The sequence below is a fragment of the Suricata suricatta genome, chromosome 1, assembly GCF_006229205.1.
Source record: "Suricata suricatta isolate VVHF042 chromosome 1, meerkat_22Aug2017_6uvM2_HiC, whole genome shotgun sequence".
Taxonomy (NCBI): Eukaryota; Metazoa; Chordata; class Mammalia; order Carnivora; family Herpestidae; genus Suricata; species Suricata suricatta.
Genome location: NC_043700.1, coordinates 45,766,935 through 45,784,003, shown reverse-complemented (window position 1 = coordinate 45,784,003; position 17,069 = coordinate 45,766,935). Strand labels below are relative to the sequence as shown.

At 37.5% G+C, this 17,069-nt stretch overlaps 1 protein-coding gene across 4 annotated transcripts in view; it reads left to right on the top strand.

Moving 5' to 3' along the window:
- Positions 1-17,069, top strand: part of ADRA1A (adrenoceptor alpha 1A) — a 108,987-nt gene that overhangs the window by 38,658 nt on the left and 53,260 nt on the right. The window lies entirely within an intron of this gene.

Genomic DNA, 17,069 nt, shown 5'->3' with positions numbered 1-17,069 from the left:
TTTATTCTAACAGGGCTAGTGTCAGAGAAGAGAGCTAGCGTTCTGGAGCTCAACACCAAATTTCTGGGCCTCCTGTAAGAACTTTGAGGGGTTCATAACCATAGTAGGAGATATTCAGACACTAATCTTCTTCCTCAACAGAAAAGGAAGGCGGCCTGGTGACAAGGAGACCAAGGACAACTTTTTAGTACTTGTAAAGGAAGTCATTTGACTTTACAGATGAGAAAACAGTGTAAGAGAGATTAAGTATGTGTGATATGACAGCCAGGTGGGGGATGGTACAGTGGGATTTAAATCTACGTCTCTCTTATTCCATATTCCAGAACCTTTCTGTTAAACCTCAACATTTTCCATAAACAAGCTTTGACTGTGATGAGACACAAAAACCACAACCATGTTATCATCCTGTGGCAGTTCTTTGAGAGCCCAAGTATTCTACAAATATGAGTTATTGTCATATTTAATCATAATAATAAAAATGTAACTTACCAAAATTTAGTACTTACCAAGGGCCAGATGCTGCGTTGAGCATGAATCATCTCATTTCATCAACACAGAGGTACCAGGAGGAGGATTCAGATCTAGCACTCCATTTTACAGATGAGAAAACTGAGGTTTAGTGAGTGAAGGAAATTGCCCAACCCATGACAGCTGTGTCATCCGTACAACTAGACCCCTCACTCTCGGCAAAGCACTGTGTGATCTGCAAGCGAGCTAGCAAAAGGTCCAACATCCTGCTGTCCTGCCATCTGTCTGGAGAAGCTGACGTGTACATATCAAGTGGGCAGAGCAGGGCAGTGTGAGCTGGATGCCAAGAACATGGGAAGCCAGCCCCATGGAGATTTGGACCAGGAAGAGATAAGCACAGACTAGCCGAGCACAGGACTTAGGGACCATGAGACTTGTAACAAGGGCTCATAGAAATGTATTGCTTAAAAATCAAACTGACAAAATTAACTTTCAGATTAAAGAAAGTATATCAACACACAATATATTCATCTCTATGCTGAGTCCTACAACACAATTTGTAATATTTTGTATGAAAGATGGAGCCCATGAGGGCAAAGGTAGCTAGAACCATGAAAGTCATAATGTGGTCCTGCCATTCCCAGATCCAGGTGGCCCCAAGATCTTAGGGCATTGCAGAGCCACGTGCGGAAAGAGCCTGGGTCCCTGAATATAGCACACAGAACTGCCTGCCAATCAGAAACCCTCAGCTGCCAACTGGAAATAGATTCAAAGGATCATCCCATGAGAACCTCATCTTACTCAGTTACTCTGGCATTCCTCATTTCATTTTGTAGGAAACACAGCCCTATGGCTACAAATCTGAGGAAGGTCACAGAAGGGAACTGAATTTGAGCTGAGCCTGACAGGCATGAAGTACTAGCTCAGCTATAATGCACCCTGTTTTCATTATCTCCATGATGAGAATAAGGCCAGTTTGGAGGTGGGTTGGTTATCTCTTTATAAAGAAGAGGTAAAGACTGGTCTGGATAGAACGTGTTTCTGATATGGCCAGTGGCCAGCTCAGTACCTAGGAAACTGGAGGCACTTGAGAAATGTGTTCTGTGTGAAATTGAACCATTAGACCATGGAAAGTTGTTTCTGTGGCTTACCAAGCCCATACCCTTATGCAAACACCAGTGCACAGAACTTGAAAGTGAGTTTTCTGTCTTAAGTGGGTATCAAATAGGCAACGAATGCTGTGTATAGCCTTGAACCAAGACACATATGGACAATACAAGAGAAATGGGGGATTTTGCCCCCTCACTTATGGATCATTAAATCCAAATGAGGAGTCTAAGTACATACACAATAGAACTTGTGTGTGATGTGGATACTATAATGAACTAAACGTTGTTGTTGTTGTTATTGTTTTAAGAAGTGACAGGAGTTTTGTAAGGTCTGAGGTAGTTAAGGAAGACTATATAAGGTGACACTTGGGTTTTAGGAAATAAGTATCATTTAAGTAGGAGGGATTAAGAAAATTTGACAGGAATGGCCAATGGCTTGCAGGTGAGAAAAACTTGGCCTTTGGGTGGTGAGGAACCTTAGGATAGTCAGTGAAAAGTACTCATGGTCACTTTGTAGATAAGGAAATAGGACAGAATTAAGAAATGAAAGACATCTATCTTCCTCCCTACTTGCTTTTCACCTCTTGTGATACAAGAAAACCATGACTTTGGTGCTAGGTGGAAGTATGGTGAAAGGTAGGAAGGAGAAGAGAAAAGGAAGGGAAAAAAGCTACCAGTAGAAAACAGAAAACAAGCTTGGGGGTGGGCGGTGAGGATTCACAGTAGCCCTCAGTGAAGAGATCCCATAACACCCTTCCAAAGTGGGGGCTCTCTCCTCCCTCTCTCTCGGCACAGCAGTGGGAACGAGGGCTTGGAAGCTCTAGAAGGTTCAAGGTGAGATGTGTGGGTGTCAGTGGTTTCCCTGTAGCATGCAGGCATCACTGTTTGACGCAGTGCTTGAATTTAGAAAAATCAGATGCTGACAGAATGGAGCTGGCACATTGTTATGCTGGTAATTCAGTTCCAATGCTGTAAATCTGCCTGCTCGCTTAAGAACAACTACTGATGCCATCGAAATCCAGCGTTCCATTGGCAATGGAAGCTATTCTCTCTTTCTGTGGAAGATTGAGAAGCTAGCATACTTGTGGATCAGAGAGAGCCTTGCTGTCTTTTTCCCCCAGAAATAAAGATGGGCTCATTTAACATGATTTCTACCTGTTCTTCTGCAATTAGTGTTTAAGTGACTATCTCTGGGTATTAGTCACTCCAAGGAAATGAAATGATGCTATGGTAATTGACCATGTGGGCTTCTTCCCTTCCCGGGGGATTTCACTTGGCTCAGAGAGCAATTTTTTTTTTTTACCTAGGCTCTGTCTGCACTCTTTATTTAGCTAATTAGAGGGCTTAAGAGAATGAGCTGGCATTGGGTAGGCGGGAGGGAAAAGGAGGGGCAGCATATTATAACGGGAAGATCACTTGATTGAAACAGAATATCTGGTTCTAGTCCAAACAAATACATTTTCTCTTCTATTATGTTCGTATTGTGGACAGCCATGTTACATACATTTTCTCACTTAATCCTCACGATAATCCTTCGGTGTTGGTATCACAACTCCCTTTACAGTGATAAGAAAAATAAAGTTCAGAGAGGTGGCTCTGACTGAGGCTCCCCAGAGAGACTGGAACTCCAATGGGCCTTAATTCACAAGCTCTGCTGTCCTGTGTCTACTTACTAAATAGACCTCTCTTAAAGGGAACAAAGCCACCTCACTTCTCCGTCTTCACTTCCTTTAATTCTTCTGACTCTGTGAAGGTGCCAGCTCCTCTGGACACTCTAAGTGTCTTTCTTTCTGGACAGATGGAAACTATTAAGCATCCTTTCTACCTTTCTTTTGCTTTTTTAAATTATTCTTTTTTGCACCATATCTCTTTTGTTCTGCTTGTCTTGTCTTTTCTATATATCCAAACCAGGGCTGGTGTTAACAGGTGTGAGGGTTGAGCAAGGAAGGGAATAGGAAGAAGAGAGAAGCTGGTCTATTCATCAGACACTCCGTTTTCCAGCCCTGAGCAACACTTCCTTCTGAATGAGATCACAGCAACACAGTATGAGGCAGAGACCGAGGGCTTAGAGTTTGAGAATTTCACTTCCAGTTCTGGCACCATCTCATTGTGACACTTTGACCAAATCATGACCTTGTTGGACCGCTGGTTCCTCATCTCTACAACTGTAACATACATCAGAGAGTGGATGTTTCCTTGAAGTCACAAAAATATACAAATATCAGGTATAAAAAATAGGATTATGATCCTGGTGGAGGTCTGAGTCTCCATTTCACACAGGATGACAGGGAGCTGAGTTTCCTGGTACCACATAGATATTTGGTGGCACAGATAAGTAAAGCACCCAGGCAGCCTAATACCCATCTGGTACAATTGGAGCAGTTCACTTGTCTTCATTTGCAGAATGGAAGTCACAGCTGTAAGTGGAAAGTAGTCTGTCTAAGAACCTCATCTACTTCCCTTGGATGACTTTTTATCAGAGTACGGGGTTGGGGGGGTGGTTAGGAGGATCTTTTTGAGATAGGGCTCACTGGGGACCAATTTTTCATGGCAGATCACATTCTTATAGCTAACTAAGCTCCATGTGAGGCATTGTTCTGTGAGGAAGCAGATGGAAGTTGCTGCCCATGCCCATCTCTGAGCACAGAGCCATCCTGTAGAGTAGGGCTCAGCAGATGACAGAGTGTGGAAGGCAGATGCTGTAGTGTGTGGCTGAATTAGTTCATCATGGAGAGGAGCACACGGAGGAAGGCTAATCACACATTTTGCTTCCTGTTGCTGTCCTCCTCCATTTCATTCATTTGTTGATGGCATTTATTCTTCTATTTATGTCTATAACAATAATTGACAGTTCTCATTTGGAAGGGGAAAAATAACTTTCTTGGCCTCTCCCCAAAACATAATTGAGTTATTATATTGACTATAAATATCACCTCAAGTTGTATACCACAGTGTCTTCAAAGTGGTTTCCCATATTTTTATTTATTCTGCATTAATACCATGAGGATTAGTTATCCTCATCTATAACAGTGTCACTCTGAACTAATAGAGGAGCCACTAGCCCCATGTTGCTATTTAAATTTAAGTGACAGAATTAAGTAAATTAAAAGCTTTACTTCCTCAATCATACTAGCTGCATTTCAAGTTCTTGGTAGGCATATGCTAAGCACTTGCACACATAATCTTTTTTAGCCATCAAAGCAAGTTACGAGGTAAGTACAGCTTTACAGGTGGAGAAGATAAGTCTTGGACATATTTGTTCCCCTGTCAAGATCATATATGGCAGAGGAATGGTAGATATTGACTGGGCTAACTCCCAAACTTCCTCTGTAAACTACCATACTACACTGCAATACTGATGGAGAAATAGCAACAAGAACTAAAACAGCAAAGGCTGTCAAAATGTGACTAGTGACTTCCTCTTCCAAAGAGATAGAGTAGATATACTTTTACCTATTCCTTCCACTTAATTACAACTAAAATTCCTGAACATTATATATAAAACATGAGAGAGCTTGGGAAAATAGAGAGAATGAAGACCACCTAGAGATCTTCAGACCCAAAAAACACCACAGTGATAAATTTCCTGGGTTTTCTTTTTTTTGCCTCATATATCACAGACTTAGCAGAGTGAATTAGATAAAAAACATGACTCCCCTATATGCTGTCTATAAGAAACTTAACTTCAAATATAGTGATATAGGAGAGTTGAAAGTAAAAACAGATTATGCTAACAGTAATCAAAAGAAAGCAAGAATGGCCTTTTTTTTAGCACCAGATAAAGTAGTCCTGTTTTACTCTGACTAAACAGTCAATCTACCAAGAAGACCTAGCAATCTAAATGTATAAGCACCAAACAACATAGCTGCAAAATATGTAAAGTAAAAACTGATATAACTGATGTGAGAAATAGACAAATTCACAGTTGTACTTGAAGATTTCAACACCCCTCTCTTGCCAGTTGACAGAACAACCAGACAGAAAATAAACAAACATGGAGAACTCAACACATGACCAATAAGAGGGTCTAATTGACATTTATAGAATATGTCAATCCAACAATAGCAGAATTCACTCTTTTCAAGCACTCACAGAACACATATCCTGATAGACCATATTCTAGACCATAAGACATACTTTAACAAACATAAACTTAAAATCATGCCTGTGGTGCACCTGGGTGGCTCAGTCAAGCATCCAACTTCAGCTCAGGTCATGATCTCCCAGTTTATGAGTTGAGCTTTCTGCTGGTAGCTCAGAACCTGAAACCTGCTTCGGACTCTGTGTCTCCCTCTCTCTCTCTGCCCCTCTGCTACTCACACACACACTCTCTTTCTCTCCCTGAAAAGTGAAAAATAAATAAATAAATAAATAAAATTAGCATGTGCATGTGATCACTGATCACAATGGAATCAAACAAGAAATCAATAGCAGAAAAATATCAGGGAAAACTCTAGATGTTTAGAAGCTGAACAACACACTTCTGAATAATCATGAGCCAAAGAGGAGATCTCAACAGAACTTTAAAAAATACATTTAAATGAGTGAAAATGAAAAGAAATTATCAAAATGTGTGGGACACAACTAATGGTGCAGTGAGATGTGCATACTTACAAAAATGTTATAAAAAAGGAAAAGTCAAATAAATAATCTAAACTCCTACATCAAGAAACTAGAAAAAGAGAAAACAAAATAAATCCAAAGTAAGAAGGAAGGAAAGAAAGAAATAGGAACAGAAATCAATGAAATTGAAAACAAAACAATAGAGAAAATCAATAACACAAAGAGCTGGTTCTTTGAAAAGATCAATAAAATTGACAAGCATTTAGCAAAACTGGCCAAGAGAAAAAGAAAAAAGACATAAGTTACCAATATCAGGAATGAAGCAGGATATCACTACAGATCCTGCAAATGTCAAAAGAATGACAGAATACTATGAACAACTCTACACACATCAATTTGACAATTTCAATGAAATGGATTACTTTGGTGAGAAGTACAAATTACCACAACTCACCCAATATAAAATAAATCAGTTAAATAGCTCTATAACTATTAAGGGAATTGAATCCGTAACTTTAAAACTTCCAGAAGAGAAATCTCCAGGCCTAGATGGTTCCAGTGAAGAATTCTATCAGAAAAAAAATTGACACCAATCCTATGCATCTTCTAGAAAATAGAAGAGGGGCTCCTGGGAGGCTCAGTCGGTTAAGCATCCGGCTTCAGCTCAGGTCATGATCTCACAGTTTGTGGGTTTGAGCCCCACGTCAAGCTCTGTGCTGACAGCTAGCTCAGAGCCTGGAGCCTGTCTTCAGATTCTGTGTCTCCCTCTCTCTCTGACCCTCCCCTGCTCACGCTGTCCCTCTCTCTCTCTCAAAAATAAATAAAACATTAAAAAATTTTAAATAGAAAATAGAAGAGAATGGAACATTTCCTAAAAAATTTTGGAACCAGTAGCAAAACCAAAGACAGTGAATGAAATGAAGAAAGGAAGACCGATAAGTAGGAAGGAAGGAAAGGAGGAGGGAAAGAACTACAGTCTAATATCCTTCATCCTTCCAAAATTTCTTAACAAAAGAATAGCTAATATAATTCAGCAGTACAGAAAAAATTCTATAGCATTATGAAGTGGGATTTATTCCAAAGATGCAATGCTAGTTTAGTATTTGAAAATCAATGTAATTCAACATATTAACACACTAAAGGAGAAAAACCACATGATTATATCCACTGATGCAGAAGAAACATTTGACAAAAGCCAATGGTGCAATTGTGATTTAAAGAAAAAAAAAAAAACCTTTCAGAAAACTGGGAATAGACCTACAGGTAACATTAAACATAATGATGAAAGTGTAATGCTTTCCCTCTACAATCAGGAATAAGACATGTATGCCCACTCTCACTGTTCTTATTCAACACATTGCTGGAGGTTCTAGCCCAAGCATTAAGGCATGAAAAGACATACAGATTAGACAGAAAGAAATAAAATTGTCACTAATTATAGATGATATGATATCATATTTGTATATATATATTTATTTGTAGATAGAGTATCTCAGTTGAGAATTCCAAGGAATCTTTAAAAAAAGCAAATTCTAGAACTAAAAAGTGAGTTCAGCAAAGTATCAAGATACAAGATAAACAAAAAAATAATTGTTTATGTGCTAGTAATGATCACATGGACACCAAAATTAAAAATACAATACCATTTATAATTGCTCATAAAAATGAAATATTTACACTTCAATCTAATAATGTACAGTATTCATATTCTAAAAACAACAAAATGCTGATGAATGAAATCAAAGATCTGAAAAAATGGAAAGAAATATTGAGTCCATGGACTCAGTAAAATTACCCATTCATCGCAGATTCATTTCCACTTATGACACAATTACAACACAATTTCTCCCCAAATCCTAGCAAGATATTTTTGTAGTTATATACAAGACTCTTCTAAAATTTATAAGAAAAGTCAAAGAACTGGAATAGCCAAAACCATTTGAATGAAGTGTAAAGTAAGAGAAATCACTTTATTTACTCTCAAAACTTACTATATAGCAGAATAATCAAGACTGCATTGATTGGTAAAGGAGCACTTTCTATGGAGACCCCAAAACAGACCTACACAAATATATCCAACTGATTTTTGACAAAGATGAAAAAGCAATACAGCAGAGAAAAGACAGCCCGCTTTGCACATGATGCAAGGGAAATTAGATATCCAGGGGTAAAAATTAAACCTTGACCTAAGTCTGATACCTTATAGAAAAATTAACTCAAAATGGATCATGGAGCTAAATGTAAAATATAAAACTATAAAGGTTTTAGAAAAAAAGGGAAAAAAATCTAGCATCTAGGTCCAGATAAGACATGATACCAAAGCACTATTCGCCAAAGGAAAAATTAACTCTTTGGATTTTATAAAAATTAAATAAAAAACCTTTTTCTCTACAAACAACCTTGTTCAGAGAAGGAAAAGATAACTTACAGACTGGCAAAAATTATTTGCAAACCATATACCCAATAAAAGACTGGTGTCTAGAATATATAAAAAACACCCAAACAACCCAAGTAGAACATGGGCATAAGATATGCACAGATATTTCTGTGGCAAATGGCAAATAAATACGTGAAAAGATGGTCTGCATCATTATCCATTAGGGCAATGCAAAATAAAATCACAATTAGATATTATTACACAGCCATCAGGATGGTTAAAATAAAAAATAGTTACAGTAACAGATATTGGCCAAGATGCAGAGAAACCAGATCACTCATAAATTTTTGGTGGCAATTGTAAAACGATACACTTTGGGAAAGTTTGACAATTTCTCAGCAATCTAAACATGCAACTACCATACAACCCGGTAATTGCATTCCTGGGCATGTATCCCAGAGGAGTGATATTTATGCTCACACAAAAAGCTGTACGGGAATATTTATAGCAGCTTTATTTGCAATAGCCCCAAATCAGAAACTGCCCAGATGTTCTTCAGCAAGGGAGTGGTTAAACAAATTGATAACATTCCTACTCAGTAATAAAAGGAAGAAACTAGGAGCACCTGGGTGGCTCAGTTGGTTGAGCGTCCAACTCCTGATTTTGGCTCAGGTCATGTTCCCCAGGGTGGTAGGATCAAATCCTGCGTTGGGCTCTATGCTGGGTGTGGAGCCTGCTTGAGATTCTCTCTCTGTCTCTCTCTGTCTTTTCCTCTCTCTCTCCCTCTCCCTTTCTCCTTCTGCCCCTCTCCCCAACTTATGTGCTTTCTCTCTGTCTCTCAAAAAAAAAAAAAAAAAGCAAGGAACTGTTGATACATGGACAGTCTCTCAATGAATTTCCAGAGATGTATGCTGAGTGGAAAACAAAAAGCCAATCCCCAATTACACACTGTATCACTTCATTTATGTAATATTCTCATATAAAGTTACAAAAATGACAAAATTACAGAAATGGAGAAGGTATTAGTGGAAGGGATTAAGGAGGAGGTGGAGCTGGGGGCAAAGGAGGGGTGCTCTCTGCCGGTGATGGAGACGTTCTGTAATCTTGACTGGATCAGTGTCCGTATTTGGGTTGTAATATTGTGCTGCATTTGCAAGATGACACCATGGAGGAAACCAAGTAAAAAGGGATCTCCCTATAGTATTTCTTACAACTATGTGAGTCTGCAATTATTCCAAATAAATTATAAGTTTTAAAGAACGTATTTTTATACACCCATTCTGTAAAGAAGCTGCATCTCCGTGTAATGGAGCACATTCTCTTTTGTAACAGACTCATGTATTACAGGGATGAGCATATTCCCACAAAGGTGTGACTTGGTAGGGTGGTTGGCAATAGCAGAGATTCGGAGAATGCTGGTATATGCCTTAGGAAAGATAGTAAAAAGTCTAATAGCAAAATGAAGGTTTACACTGTCCCACTGAGTGGAAATGAAGTTGTAGGTCAAAGGGAATCAAGGCTGCTTAATCAAGAAATTACTCCTAGAGAGGATATTTAAAGAGTTTTTGGAAAAGAATTTAAGTGAGGGGCACCTGGGTGGCTTAGTCAGTTAGGCATCAGACTTCAGCTCAGGTCATGATCTCACAGCTCGTGAGTTCGAGCCCCTCATCAGGCTCTGTGCTGACAGCTCAAGAGTCTGGAGCCTGCCTCAGATTCTGTGTCTGCCTCTTTCTCTCTGCCCCTCCCTTGTTCACACTCTCTCTCTCAAAAATAAGTAAACATTAAAAATTTTTGTAAAAGAATTTAAGCGAGGCACCTGGGTGACTCAGTTAAACGTCTGACTCTGGATTTTGACTCAGGTAATGATCCCACAGTGTGAGGTGGCGCCCTCCTTGGCCGGCACTGGGCGCAGAGCCTGCTGAAGACTCCCTCCCTCTGCCTGTGCCCCTCCACGGCTCCAGCATGCACTGCGCTCACGCTCTCCCCCTCTCTCTCAAATAAATAAGTAAATAAAGTAAACTAAAAAAGAATTTAAGCAACTTTACAGAATAAAAGAAACTGGTGAATGATTCTGTAGCTTTAAATCTTTTTCACTTAAATAATTTTAGTATTTATTTCATAAGGTGATTGTGAAAAATTAAAGGAAAGGATGCATGTGGAAACACTAACAGTGACTTGCATGTACTAACAGATCATAATAGCTAGTTATTATGTTTTTAATGGAATGTTCCCTATGAGGTATTTTTTATATACAATAAAATTGATTCTTTTTTGCTGCATAGTTATGTACATTTTTAAAGTTTATTATGTATTTTGAGAGAGAGAGAGAGCACATGTAGGGGAGGGGCAGAGAGAGGCGGAGAGAGAGAATCCCAAGCAGGCTCTGCACTGTCAGCACAGAGCCCTGCACAGGGCTCAAACTCAGGAACCACAAGATCATGACCTAAACTGAAATCAGGAGTTGTGGAGTTGTTGCTTAACTGACTGAGCCACTCAGGTGCCCCATAGTTCTGTGAATGTTAACAAACACTACAATTGAGTGACCACCAGCACAGTCAAGGTATAAAAAAGTTCCATCATCTCAAAACCTTTCTTCTTGTTCTTCGTAGTCGACCTCTCTCCCTGCCCTCAGCCTCTAGCAACCATTGATCTACTTTCTCTCTCTATAGTTTTTCTACTGCAAGAACATCATATAAATGGAATTAGACAGTATGTATTTGAATCCGGCTTCTTTCACTTAGCATAGTACATTTGAGATGCACTCATCGCATGAAGTACTAATGTATGAATACAAAATCAGGCCTTTGATCTACCTGGAATTGACTTTTATGTATGAGATTGGAATTCAACTTAACTTTTGTTCCCTATTTGGGTAACCAGTTTTACCAGGGTGATTTATTGCACCCTCTGTCTTTTCCTCACTGATGTGCAAAGCAACCTCTGTCCTATATTAAGATTCCATAAATATATGGGATTCTCACTGGACTCTCTATTCTTTTCCTTGGTCTCTTCAGACCTCAACAGATTCCTAAACCAATCTAACTCATTTTATAAAAGCTTTCAAATACCTTGATATTTAGAAAACTTGAGTCCTTCCACATTCTTCTGTTGATTTTCCTTGTGAGTTAATTTGGAGAAATTTGAAATCTTTACAGTAATGAGTCTTTCCATGCAAGAACATGATATCTCTGTGATGGTTAGTTTTCTGCAACAACTTGACTGAGCTAAGGGAGGGATGCCTGGATAGCTGATAAAACAGTGTTTCTGGCTGTGTCTGGGTGTCTCTGGAAGAGATTAGCATTTGAATCCATAAACTGAATGGAGAATACTGATCTCCCCAAAGAAGATGGGTATTAGCCAATCCACTGATGGTCTGAGTAGGACAAAATGGCAGAGGAAAGGTGAATTCACTCCCTCCTTGTGAGCTGCTTCTTGTATCTTCTCCTGCTTTTGAACATCAGTGGCTCCTCGTTCTTAAGCCTTAGGACTCAGACTGGGCTCCCTTGTCCCGAGGCCTTCAGGTCTGAACTGGAACTATACCACCAACTTACAGATAGCAGGTCATGGAACTTCTCAGGTTCCGTAATCATGTGAGCCAGTCCCTTATAATAAACCTTTCTCTATTTCTCTTTGTATCTGATTGCCTCTGTTTCTCTGGAAAGCCTCTCAATTTATTTATCAATGTCTTTTAAAGTTGTGTAATTTTCTCCATAAAGATGCAGTTAATCTTTCATTGGCTGTCTTAGACACCTTAAACTTCTGTTGCTATTTGTGAAATGTATTTATTTAAATACATGCTTTAACAGTTTGTTGTCAAGTATAGGAATACAATTTCTTGTATATTAACCTGATACCAAGAAAAGCTGTTGAGTTTTTATTAATTCTAATGATTTCTCTGTGGATTCTCTTGGAGTTTCTGCATAGCATTCATGTCATCTGTGCATTTGGGTGACTTGTTTCTTCCTTCCTATTCTGTTACTTTCTCTTCTCCTCCTGCACTGACCAGGACCTCCTGTACAATGTTGAAAATCAGTGTTCTAGCAGCCATTATTTTCTTACCTGTGACTTTACCTTTTCTGAGACAGAAGGAGAGAGAGAATCCCAAGAAGGCCCCGGGCTGCCACAGGGCAGAGCCTGATGCGGGGCTTGAGCTCATGAAGCATGAGATCATGACCTGAGCCAAAATCAAGAATCAGATGCTTAACAAACTCTTAAGCCCCATCACCTGTGACTTTAAGGGGGATGCTCCTAATATTTCACGATTAAGCCTAGTATGGCCACAAGTTTTTGGTGGATAGTCTATCTAAAAAGTGAGAATGTATCTTCTTCCTTGTTTGCTGAAAGGTTTTGTCCTTTATGGATATTGAATTTCATGAGTGCTTTGCCTGAATCTTTTGAGATGTTGTTTTTTCCTTTAATATGCTAATGTGGTAAATCACTTTAACAGGTTGTTCTAATATTTTCTAATAGACAAAACAGTTCTCTAATATTAAACCACTTGGCTGTGGATTTTTCTTTCTTGTAAGGTTTTAAACTACAAATTAAATTTCTTTCTCAGATAGAGGAGTAATTAGGCTATTTACTTCTTTTGGAATAATTTTAGTAGCTGTGCCTTTCAAAGAATTTGTCCATGTCGTGTAAGTTGTTGAATTTATGATCAAAGAATTATTTGTAGAAACTTTCCACTATTTTAAGACCTGTAGGGTCTGTAGTTCTCTCTGAGTACTGCTTTAGCTTCAACCATGTTTTTTGATTTTATGTTTTCATTTTCATCAGATAAGAGCTTTTATATTATCTGAAATTTCCTCTTTGATTCATGAGGGTTTTTTAAATAAGTGGGTTGTTTATTTCCTTAGTATTTGCAGATTTTTAAGTTATTTTTTCTGTAATTGATATTTATTTTAATTCTACTATGGTCTGAAAGTATATGTGGAATAATTTCAATTCTTCCAAAATTGTTAAGGTTTATTTAATGGCCAGAATACAGTCTATCTTTGGGAATGTTTCACATTCGCTTAAAAGAGTGTGTATTTTGCTCCTGTTGGGTGGAAAGTTCTATAAATTAGGTCAAGTTGTTTGAAGTATTGTCCAGACCTTTTATATCCCTACTTTTTTTCTTAAGAGAAGTGTTGAAGTCTCCAAATGTAATTATGGATTTGTTTATTTCTTTTATTTTGTCAGTTTTTTCTTGTATATTTTGAAGCTCTGTAATTAAGTACATATACCTTAGGATTGTTATAGCTTCCTCGAAAAGTGACTAGGTAGTATCCCACTTCATCCCTGGTTGAAAGCTACTTTTTCTGACACAAATATAACTCCTCCAGCATTGTTTTGATTAGTATTTTCCTAGTATATCTTTTTCCATCCTTTTTCTTTTAATATAGCTATATCTTTATACTTAAAATTTGTTTCTTATAAACATGTGCGTGTGTGTGTGTGTGTGTGAGCGCGTGCGCGTGCACATATAGCTAGGTCTTGCTTTTTAACCAATTTGATAATCTATGTCTTTTAATTTGTTTAGTCTTTATATTTTATGTAATAATTTTAATTAAAATCTACTACCTTGCTAGCTGTTTTCTATTTGTTTCATCTTTAGGCTTTTTTCCTTCTATTTTTGTGCCTTCTTTTAGATTCATTGAGTGTTATTTATTATTTCACTTTATCTCTACTATCGACTTGTTAATTGGTCTTTTTAAATAATTTTAATGAATACTCTGGCATTTATAGTGTACATCTTTAACTAGTATTCTCCCTCAAATAATATCATAGAGATTGTCTGTAACATTAAGGACCTTCCACTAGTGTACCCCCAATTCCTTCCTCCCAGTCTCTATGCTAATGTTGTCATATATTTTCCTTTTCGAATGTTATAAATGCACAATACATTGCTACTACATTTGCTTTAGTCATTTAATGTTAGAACAATTAAAATGAGTAGAAATGATTTTATATTTACTTTCAGCTATTCTGTCTGCAGTGTTCTTCATTTGTGTGTGTGTGTGTGTGTGTGTGTGTGTGTGTGTGTAGATTCAGATTTCTACCTGAATTCTTTCCTTTCACATGTCTTATAGTACAGAACTATTGACAATAAAGTCTCTTAATTTTCATTTGTCTGGAAAGTCTTCATTTCTCCTTCATTTTTGAATGCTATTTTCTTTGGGTATCAAATTCTGGAGTGTTGTTTTTATTGTCAACACTTCGGCGATGTCATATCTCTGTTCTTCGGTTTGCATTGTTTCCCATAAGAACTCTGCCATAATTTTTATTTTTGTTCCTCTATCAGTAATGTGTAATTTTTCCCCCTCTGGCTGTGTTCAAAATTTTCTCTCTGTCTTTGGTTATGAGCAGTTTTCGTTGTGCTTTATTGCATTTATCTTGCTTGGCCTTCTCCAGTGCTTTAAAGTAAACAGTTTGTTTCCCTTCCCATATCAATTTAGGCTTTTGATCCACTGGGGATGTAGAGGAGAAGGATCCGGCTAGGATTTCATACCATTCTTGCAAGGGCTGGTATTAGCCTCCTCTAGGCCTACACAAAAAGGAATTCTTTCTCAAGATTCTGTTTTCAGGCCCTTTTTCACTGAATAGCCCGCCTGGAGATTTTTTAAATGTGGCAAATTGATACACCTGTCAAGCAATCAGTTCCATGTTATCATGGCTTATAATAAATCAATGACCAGTGTTCTAACACATCACCTTTCATTTTATTTCTACCTTTACTTCCTCACTTCCCTTTTTTTTCATTCTTTCTGCCATGGGAGTATATCATCCAAATAAACCATTATTACTTAACCCTTGCATCAATCTCTATTTTATAGGTAACAGATATAAATAGCTAATTGGTTTTCAGATTTCTTCTTTTCTAATAGAAGTATTTATGGCTGTAAATTTACCTCCAAGTACTGCATTGGCCACATCCTACAAGTTGGGATATATTTAATTTTTGCTGTTTCAGTTCTCAGAAGAAATTTTTCTCTCCCACAATCAGGATCCAGGCTGAGACTGACAAGGTTCCTACTCCTCTACCCTTTCACTGGAGGCCTAGCTCTTGGAAGGTTCCAGGTTTCATGCAAGCACCTCAGTGTATATTGCACACAATCTTTACAGCCCCAAGGCCACATCTTCTGCCCCTGTGTGGGTCATAAAATCACATCTCTTGATAATCAAGAACAATAACTGTCCATAAGGCAGCTTTAGGTCAGTTTTATGTTGATATTGTGTTTTCAACTACTCTTTGTTTTGGGGCCTTAGAGACTTTTTTTTTTTTGACACTTTGCCACTTAGCTATGTACTTAAATGGAGGCTTATTAAAATTATCTATTATGTCTAGGTATTCTGACTACAGGAGGTTTTTCAATATGTTTGCTTCTCCTATTTTCAGAAATGGGACTCTACATGTGAACTTTAAGTCATTTTATAAGTATTATTTTACTACTTGGTATCATCTAATTTAGTCCTATATGTCTTGACGAGATAGATATTGTAATGAAAGTTTTTGATATTTTGGCCAATATGTCTAGATGTTATTGACAAACAAAAAGAATAAAACATATGTTTTTCTAAATTAATAAATGAGTTAAATACTCAGATTGGTATCAAAGGAGGAAGTGATCTAATAGAGAAACTTTGGTTTTAAAGTTTTTCCTATAGTCTAAAAAACAACATTCATTATTAATTTAGATTTTCTGAATCACATTAATTAAAAGTTCAGGTTGAGATAAAAGAAAAAATATATTTGAATTTAGGGAGTTTTTTAAGTGACAAGGATTATCATTCTGTAAAACTGGTGTGTGTTGAATACTAAATATGAGAGCAACACAGAAAAATATATTTTAATTAAAGAAAGTTAAAATCCCATTATCTATAAATAACCATCATTATCATTTGGACATAACAGTCTAGATGTCCCTCCATCCAAGTACTAACCAGGCCCAAACCTGCTTAGCTTCCAAGATCAGAAGTGATTGGGTGCATTCAATAGATATCCCTCCAGATGGAAAAATGGATGGATGAGTGGATCAATAAGTGGGTACTTGGAAAGAAAATTATAAGATAGTGTCATATATGCTTTTTATTTTAAAATATTTTTAAAAATAAAATATTAAACTTAATTTATTTAGCAGAAATAAAAAATATGCCAGAACTAATTCTCCCAACACCACCTGTTGAAGAGGCTGTCTTTTTTCCATTGGACACTCTTTCCTGCTTTGTCAAAGATTAATTGTGCATAGACTTGTGGGTCCAGTTCTGGGTTCTCTATTCTATTCCATTGGTCCATGTGTCTGTTTTTGTGCCAATACCATACTGTCTTGATGATGACAGCTTTGTAGTATATGCTAAAGTCTGGGATAGTGATGCCTCCTGTTTTGGTTTTCTTCTTCAATATAACTTTGGCTATTGGGGGATTTTTGCGGTTCCATATGAATTTTAAGATAGTTTGTTCTAGCTTTGAGAAGAATGCTGGTGCAACTTTGATGGGGATTGCATTGAATGTGTAAATTGCTTTGGGTAATAATGACATTTTCACAATGTTTATTCTTCCAATCCATGAACAC